At 38.9% G+C, this 9,856-nt stretch overlaps 1 long non-coding RNA gene across 1 annotated transcript; it reads right to left on the reverse strand.

Moving 5' to 3' along the window:
* LOC144290678 (uncharacterized) lies at nt 1-6,788 on the reverse strand. The gene is made up of 4 exons (XR_013358249.1): nt 6,524-6,788; nt 3,692-3,793; nt 3,046-3,197; nt 1-2,115 (listed from the first exon to the last, which is right to left on the reverse strand). It is a non-coding gene; the product is annotated as an uncharacterized LOC144290678 (long non-coding RNA).
* Nucleotides 6,789-9,856: the final 3,068 nt, after the last annotated feature.

Here is a 9,856-nt window from a genome sequence, read left to right on the forward strand (position 1 = left end):
TTTTCTAAATTGTCCATAGCAGCTTTATTCACAATAGCCAAGAAGAAGAAACACCCTAAATGTCCATCAGTGGATGAATAGGTAAACAAAGTGTGGTCTATACATACAATGAAATAATACTGAGTTTCAAAATAGAAAGGAATTCTGACACATGCTATGACATGGATGAACCTTGAGGACACAATGCTAAGCCACATAGGCCAGTCATAAAGACAAATACCATATGATTCCACTTATATGAGCTACCTGGCATCATCTAATTCATAGAGGCAGAAAGTAGGAAGATGGTGGCCAGGGGCTGGGGGAAAGAAAATGGGGAACTAGTGTTTCACAGCTGCAGAGTTGGGGAGATGAAAACATTCTGAAGATGGATGGTGTTGACCGTTACACAACAATGTGAATGTACTTAATGTCACTGAACTGAATGCCTAAAAATGGTTAAGATAGTAAAAATTTATGTTATGTATATTTGCCACAATAAAAAAAAAAAGCTGGATATGAGCTGCAGAGAGCAGCCAGCCTGGAGGCGTGATGTGGGGAGGACAGGAGCGGGGCAGAGGATGGCTGTTATTGGGCAGTTAGATAGGGCGCCCCAGGAGGAGCCTCATGGAAACCCAACTGCACATCCCAATGGGTCAGGAGAGTGTATGGCCCTCGGTTGGAGATGGCAGGACAGGGCAGTCCAGCAAGATATCATTCATATAGGTGGACAAAACATTAAACCATATTCTACGTTCCCGTAGGAACCATGTGTGTATAATAAACACACAGAAAAAGATCTGTAAGCATACCACTAACTGCGGTATCTTTGGGAAAAGCAAAGGAGACTTTTAGCTTTCCCTGAATGTTTGGGTCTTTTAATGTCAAGAGTATATTTGTGGATTTATGCAAGTATGTATTTAATATAAGAATAACAAGCTTAAATGATAAAAGGATGGTCTGCTAGTTTCTTTGTTTTAACCATATATGTTAACCAAAATAGCAGTGTCTATTTTGTTTGACAATGTTCACCAAAGACTTTAGGTACCATCTTGGTGCAAGCTCTAACAATTTTCATAGAATTCTAAAAAATTTTCCCTCAGGGACATCACCTTGAGTTGTCCCTGGGGAATGGATGATGCAGGAAAGTTGCTGCTGCAGCTCCCCCTTCGCCGCCCCCTTAACCACCCCCTACCAATACTTGGCATTTGAAGTGCACATACCGAGCAAGCCAGCCTTCTCTGCTCCACCGCCCTGTCCATGCTAAGGCTAAGCAGCTTATCTCTGCCACTCTTGACCTCTCTCTTACTGTGTTTGAAATGTTTTGTGCAACTGGGAGTAAAACAGACTTCAGTGCTTCCTCGGCCACTTGTTCACTGCTCAGAACTGGCATTTTACTTAAAACTCTGTGCTTCCCTATCTGAGTTTCAAAACCAGTGACAATAATAGCGGCTGGTATCACTGGATTGTTGCAAAACCTGATGGAGAATACAGGGATTTAAGATCGTCTACATGAAAACCGGTAGAAAGGGATATTTGTCTTGGGAAACTACTAAAGATTAGCAGCAAACAGACTGTGGCTTGGGCACAACACTTGTTTCCCCAACGAAACTGCAAGGCTGCCCAGGGGATTGTCTGCTGTTTCTCCCACAAAGCTTTCAGACTTGTCTTCATTGCTTATCTCACTTTGGTGTGCCATGAAATGCTCGTCCCAGCAGATGGCACAAGAGAACTGAGTCAGGCAAAAGCAGCCTGCGCATTTCAATATGCATGGTGAACCAAGTTAAAGCACGCACGCCTTCCTGTGCCTCTGAAAAATAGCTCTAGACATTGACTTCACAATTGTTATTGAACTTTCCTAGTTGGGTCTGGAAGTCATCAGGATGACCACTGCATCAAAAAAACTGTCCCTAAGATTCCTTTATTCAAGAATAGTCATTCCCTGAGCACCCCTCAAAGTACTGGAGACACAGAGATGGTTACAAAATGTACCCTGCCTCGGCCACCTGGGTGGTGCAATCTCTTAAGCACCTGACTCTTGGTTTTGGCTCAGGTCGCGCTCTCAGGGTCGTGAGATCAAGTCCGACATGGGGCTCCACTCCCAGTCCACAGTCTGCTTAAGACTCTCCCCGTGCCCTGAATAAATAAATAAATCTTTTTTAAAAATGTATATTCCCTGCCTGCAGGGAGTTCACAGTCTGTAAAACCCAGCAAGGAGATGACAGTTTGCTTTTTGCCAGGCAAAATAATGACAACAATTGCCTGAATGTGACAGGATGGGTTCAGGTTGTCCATGTTAGCCATCCTATCTGCTGTAGCCATTCAGTCTGACCCAACTGACTCAAGCCCAGCTCATCATCTCTGGCCCGGGTTACCCCAGAGACCTACTAAGATAACTCCCCTCTAGTTTTATTTATTTCAAATTCATTCTCAGGATAATCATTCTTAAATGCAAATATCATTATAATATGTATACCACCTACTTTAAAAGATTTAACAGCTCTTCACTGACCTCATAATAACACTCCTATCCTTAAACTTACTTAAAAGGCCTTTCAAGATCTGACCTCTGCTTTTTTTCTCCCCCTTTTTCCTGCAATCTATACATTAACCCAAGAGATATACTTTCAATTTCCCAAATGCTTTTTATCCCCTGCTGGTCTTTGTCCAAGTTGTCTTTCTCTCTACCTAGAACATCTTAAACTAAAACCCATCCCTTCTTACCAGCTGTTCTCCTTAATCTGGCTTACTAGTATATAAACCTCAAGTTTGAGATTAGATGTTATTTCCCTTGTAAAACTATCTCTTATGGTTCAAGACTGGATGGGATAAACCTCCTGGGACCCCCTCACTACCTCCATCTTCCTAGAATTTACCATATGTCTTCATACTAGGTCTGCCTACCTTCCCCATCTACTGAAGCTCCTTGAGGACAAGACTATTCCCTCTTGCTCAACAACGTATCCCTACATACACAGTTCTTGGGACAAAGCAGCACTCAATCAAAATTCACTGAGTACATGAAATCATAAAACACAAATGATACCATTCAAGAAATCTTAAGACCTTTGGTGCATGAGCAGTTCTTCTGGTGTATGTCAGCCATGATTCCTTTTCCCCAAGAAGTTGTCAACCACACATGCTCAGATAGCACAATGGGCTGAGACATGGAGGTCACCTTATCAATCTTTTCATCCATGGCAAAGAAGTTTTATAAACTAAAAAAAAAAAATCATTTTTGATTTTTCACAGTGTCTTATTATGTCATCCCAAGAAGTTAAAATGCAAAATTTTTAATGCAGGTATCTTTCTCAGAGTTTCCAACAAGTTTAAGGAAACAAACAAGGAATATGGTAAGGCATATAGGAGACAAGCAAAGGTGAGAAATGGTCAACACCCCCAGGCGTGTTGACACAGGAGCAGGAAATAATATTAGTAGAGCCCAATGAGAGCAGGAACCCTGAAGGAAGAGCCATTTGGTGGAGTCGTGCTTATGGAAGGAGGCAACTATAGCCACGGGACACCAAAGCAGGAAGAAGCATGGAAGAAATTTTCAGACCTCTCTTCATCTCACCCTCCAGGCTCCTCCCTTGTGCCTCCCCTGGGCTGAACCTGAAAGCCAACTGATGAGGGAACCTGGCTGCCCCAGTCCATGGGACTCAGCACAGAGGCCATGAATCCAGGGGAAACCAAAGAATAACCGCATCCTTACCTAAAACCACATCCATGAGAGCAGAACTGTATCGTCTCTCTGTCCTTGGAAAAACGGAATTAAACATAAACTGGAGAGATTTTGTGGCTTTTTAAATTACTCCTTTAAATACAAAAAGAAATCCAGAAATTAATATAATAGACACTCACATTCTACAACCCAAATGTAACACATTAACTTTTTATCATGACTGCTTCAAGAGTGGTTCTCTTAAGGAAAATAAAAGTGCAGCTAAAGTTAGGAGCACCCACTTACCTTCCTCCCATCCCATCCACTCCTATCTTCTCCTGAGATAACCACTAAATTGATGTGTATTCCTCCACTCACAATTCTGCTACATATTCTTATATTCATAAACAATAAATACCATTGTTTTGCGTCTTTTTGTATTTTGCAAAGTGGTCCCAAAGGATGTGTATCCTTTTGAATCTCATTTGGTACACCCAGTACAATGTTTCTGAGATGCCTGTAGATACACACAGATCTAGTCAGTTTGTTTTGACTTCTATGTGGTTTCTCATCCTATGAATTTTTACATTTTTTGTGATTACCAATAGATTCGAATTTATTTCCACCATCCTTATTTTGCATTTTTTTTTCTATTTATGCTTTTTCCTTTCCTACCCTTTTTTGGTGGAAAAGGAGCATCATGTTGTCTTTATTATCTATTTCCTCTAACCATCTAAGAAATTACAGATTCTGTCTATTTTCTTTTAATTTAGCTTAAATCATTAAAATCTATGGTTGCCATAAAGAAAATATTAGAGGAGCGCCTGGGTGGCTCAGCCAATTGAGTGTCTGCCTTCCGCTCAGATCGTGGTCCCAGAATCCTGGGATGGAGCCCTGTGTCAGGCTCCTTGTTCAGCGGGGAGCCTGCTTCTCTCTTTCCCTCTACCTGCCACTCCCCCTGCTTATGCTCTGTCTCTCTCCATCAAATAAATAAATAAAATCTTTTTTTAAAGTAAAATATTAAAATGTTTTAACTGTGGATCATCCTCTCATCTTTCATGTTATTATTGTCTAAAATTTTAGTTCCACATCTTTAACCACAAAATAAAATCATTTAAAGTTTTATTTTTAGTCAAATTTTATTTAGATTTGCTCACACTTACTAATTGCTTTGTTCAACTTTGTATTCTTGCATCTCAGTCCTTTCTTCTGAACTATATTTTCTTCTCCTTGAAGTACATCCTTTAGTGGCTCTTTCAGCAAGAAACGGTGAGTGATCATTTTCATTATTAGCTAATATTTTGGAAGCACCTGGCTGGCTCTGTCAATGGAGCACATGACTCTTGATCTCAGGGTCATAAGTCTGAGCCCCACATTGGACATAAAGATTAAATAAAATTAAAAAATTAATCTTTATCTAAGTATTTTTATTTTTTCAATTTTTTTATTTGGCCTTCACCCCTGAAAAATAGTTTAGAGAGGATAAAAATCACTGAAGATTGAAGGTTGCATTCCTTAAGCAGCTTGAAAATAATCCTATTGTCTCTGGACTCAACTGTTGCTCATGAGAACTCTGCTGCCATGACATCATCTCACTGTAGGCAATCTATTTCATCTCTCTGGTTCCTCATTTATTTTTTGTTTGTGTTTGCATTTTTTAATGTTCAAAAATAGTTTCAATTTTAAAGAAAATTTGCAAAATAAAAATAGTTCAAGAATATTCATATACCATCTACCTAAATTCACCAACTATTAACCTCTTACTCCTTTTGCTTTATTTGTTCTCTCTCTCTACACACACACACACACACACACACATTTTTTTCCAAATCACTTGAAGATAAGTCATGCATATCATGCTCTTTACTGCTAAATACTTGAGTGTACATTTCCCTAGACATTCTATTGCATAGCCCACAGTACAGTTATCAACTTTAGTAAATTAAAGAATGATACATTGTATTTAATCTTTCATCCTTATTCTGATTTTTTCAATTGATCCAATAATGTTCTTTTTAGCATCCTCTCCCCTACCCCCAAAGTACACAATCCAAGCTAGTCTTAGGTATTGATTTAGCTGTCATATATCTTTAGCCCCTTCATGACTCTACACTCTTTATACAGCTTTTCTCTGTCTTTTATGACACTTACCATTTTATTACAGCCCCTTCCCAGTGTTTAAATAGAATATTCCTCATTTTTAGTTTCTCAAGTTTATCTCCATTAGATTCAGATGATACATCCTTGCCTGGGAATATCACATCAGTGATGTATCCTCTCAGAGTATAACATTTGGAGGTTCATTTCTACTCTAAAGAAGGGAAGGTTTTTCTCTTTCTTCATTATGTTACTAAAATTGGCAATAAATACAAATTGATTTTATATTAACTGTGATCTTTGTAATTTCACAATTTGAAGGTCATGTTTTTTAAAGATTTTATTTATTTATTCATGAGAGACACAGAGAGGCAGAGACATAGGCAGAGGGAGGCTGCAGGGAGCCTGATGTGGGACTTGATCCCAGGACCCTAGGATTATGTCCTGAGCCAAAGGCAGACACTCAACCACTGAGCCACCCAGGTGCCCCTGAAGGTTCATATTTAGACACTGTTTTCATTAAGCTAGACCCAAAGAAAGGTGTAAGAAAAAGCCAATTTGATTCTTCTTTCAGTCCCTTCAGACCTTCTCTGCAATTCCTTCCCCATTCCAATATGAAATCTCAGATAATAACCTAACAATTACATAATTTTGGGCTAGTCCAATATAAATTCAAAACTGTAAAGTTATTCCAATTCACATCTTCCCCTCTGCAGCTCAGAAAGCAATCTTTAGCTACATTTAATGGAAGTGCAGCCCTGTCCCAATATTGCAGCCACAACTTACCGTTCTGCTACCAGGCAAGAGTGGCTCTACCACGGACTCTTGATGTTAGAATTTTCAGGAATGAGTCATAGACCTTCCCTAGGATCCTCCAATACAGGAAACACATATTGGGCTGGCCAAGCAGCACCACTAAGTCACTTTCTCTTAGCCTGAAATGAGGGCAAAGCATCCTCCTGCTCCTCCTCCACGATGGTCATGAAAACATAGCATATCAGTAACTCTCTTGACAACTCCCTTCTAAGGCTCTCTTCAGAGATGAACTCTCTTCATCTTTACTGTCTTATGTAGGTCAAAAGCAGGCAACTGACTCATCATCAGACCAGTTTTGCAATCTATTAGTGTGTCTTGCATTTGTGACCAAGAAGCTAACTTTTAAATCTAGGTCATAGTTGTCTCCTGTTGAATTGTTCTCAATCTTTTGGTCCAGCTAAAACTAAAAAGAATCTCATTTTCACATGCAGTTAGACATGTCTTTTCTTTTGGAAAAGTCTCTGTCATTCTCTTTTTTAAATACTGCTTTTTCCTAGTCTCTTTTCTCTTCTCCCTTTCTGGAATTCCAATTGGACTTGTGTTGGTCTGTCTCATTCCATAGGCATTCTACTCCCACCTCGAAAACTGTCTTTCATTTTTCCCATCTCATAATCTTTCTGTGGCATTCTAGTAATTTCCTCAGAACAGACTTCCAGTTTCCTAATTATCTCATCAGACCTGTATAGCCTGCTCTTTATCCCATCCACAGAGGGTTTTTCTACTTTCAATGATTATTTTTCATTGTTAAAAGTTTAATTTGCAGGCACCTGGATGGCTCAGTGGTTGAGTGTCTGCCTTTGGCTCAGGTCGTGATCCTGGGGTCCTGAGATCAAGTCCCACATGAGGCTCCCTGCAGGAACCCTGTTTCTCCCTCTGCCTATGTTTCTGCCTCTTTCTGTGTGTCTTTCATGAATAAGTAAATAAAATCTTTTTTAAAGAAAAGTTTAATTTGCTTATTTTCCAAATATATCTTTTCTTATAGTATCCCCTTCTTCCACCATGATTCCCTTCTCTAAAATCTTTTTTTTTTAAGATTTTATTTATTTATGAGAGACACAGAATGAGAGGCAGAGACATAGGCAGAAGGAGAAGCAGTCTCCATGCAGGGAACCCAATGTGGGACTTGATCCCAGATCCCAGGATCGCACCCTGAGCCGAAGGCAGATGCTCAACCACTGAGCCACCCAGGCATCCCTCTTTTTTCTAAAATCTGATTGTTTTACAGATTTTCATTTTGTTATGTCACTCACATCGTTATACAGCTTCATGTCCTTAAGGTCCTAATCCTTCCTTGTGTTGTGTTTGTCTCATTCCTAATGGTGGATGGTTTCCTTACATGAACAGTTTTTTTATTATTATTATTATTTGAGAGAGAGAGGGTGTGGGTGTGTTTGTGGGGGGGGGGAGGGTTAAAAGGAGAGGGAGAGAGAGAATCCTCAAGCAGACTCCCCACTGAGCGTGGACCCCACCACCACAGGACTTGATCCGAGGACCCTGAGATCATGACCTGAGCCAAAATCAAGAATTGGTAACTTAATCAACTGAGCCACCCAGGCACCCCATGACCTGTTATTTTTTTTTATCATGACTTAATACTTACTGGAGATCTCATGCACCTTAGGTTAAGAAAGTATCCCTTTAGAGTAGTTTTGTATTTGCTTCTACTGGGTACTTTAGAGAGTTCATCTGTCTGAAGCTATCCATCTATAATGCAGTTAACAAAACATTTGCACTCAACATTCACTACGGCACAAGAATGTAGTTTCAGTCCAAAAGAGATTTTTTTTTTACCCAAAACATCAGGCCGAGACAAGCTTTCTTACTGATTTCCTGGGATACTAAGAAGAATTTTCTAATCCCTTTTTTTGGAGAAAGGGTTCATTCCTTGCAATCTGGTTATATGCAGGATGTTCAGTTTCAGTTCTTTGTTTCACATGCTTCCTGCCACTACAGACCCACGTTCCAGAGCTCATACCAAAAACTGATCTTCCCTACATCACTGTTGCATTAGCTGGTGCATTTATTTATTGCTCTCCATGTGAGTTCTCTGCAGTTTTGTCATCTGGGAATCTTACTTTTTCTTTGAGTTTGGCTATGTTTTTATTTTTCCAGATGTTTTGTTTTCAAATTTTCAATAATTTAAAAAGAATAATAGCAAGCTCAGTATCTGTATACCCATCACCGAGATTCACCTCTAATTAAGGAGAGAAAAAGAATGAGCTTGGCTTCCTCTTTACTGAAGTCCCTGTTCAACTCCTTGGTTGGCTTTTTCTACTGAATACAATTCATTTGTCAGTTAGGCGTGTGGCATAGAACTTTCTCCACTCCATAATATGTATGTTCACTCTCTTAATGCTGCCTTTGGATAAGTAGGAAAATCTTAATTAATGTGGTTAGATTTACCAACATATGGGCAGCTCAGGTGGCTCAGCAGTTTAGCGCCACCTTCAGCCCAGGGTGTGATCCTGGAGACCTGAGATCAAGTCCCACGTCAGGCTCCCTCAATGGATCCTGCTTCTCTTTCTGCCTAGGTCTCTGCCTCTCTCTCTCTCTCTCTCTCTCTCCCTCTGTCTCTCATGAATTAATAAATAAAATCTTTTTTAGAAAAAAAGATTTACCAACATATTCCTTTCTGGTTAAGTAATTTTTTTTGGTTCTTCATATGAAATAATTCTTTATTATTTTTTACCTTTATTCTTATATAAATATATGTAGGTGTGTGAATTATATGTATGCACATATATTAATTATATATATAGTTTATATATGTGTGTATTATGTATATTTGTGTGTATATATATGATGATATACTACATATATATTGTTTTTATACACATATATAAACTACATATGTATGGTTTATCCAACATTTCTATACATTTGTAATAGAAGGTGAGGGGATATATTAGCTCAGTCCAGCATTTTTCCAGACCCTACAGTAGTATTGTTAAGGAAAGCAACAAAGAAAGAATAATAAACAATAAAGGGACTTGAAGTTTGGCTCCCATGACACCACCTGCAATATTTGTGTAATGTATGGAAATTATTTCACCTGTAGTGTTTAGTTTAAATTTTCTTCAAAAATTTGGTCACCCTATTTTATGTTTTCAAACCAATTAAATATTAATTGTGGATTCCCAGGTGTATCATTAATCAAGACCTCAAATGCACATCATATTTTCAAAATTGACAAAATTTTAAATATACTTACAACTGGATTTTTTCCTAGGAGAGGGGTTAGGGAAATCTGTTATCAACAGTATCCATTTGTGACTAATAAAACAAGTTTCAAAAGAAAATCTT

The sequence above is a fragment of the Canis aureus genome, chromosome 2 (assembly GCF_053574225.1).
Source record: "Canis aureus isolate CA01 chromosome 2, VMU_Caureus_v.1.0, whole genome shotgun sequence".
Lineage (NCBI taxonomy): Eukaryota > Metazoa > Chordata > Mammalia > Carnivora > Canidae > Canis > Canis aureus.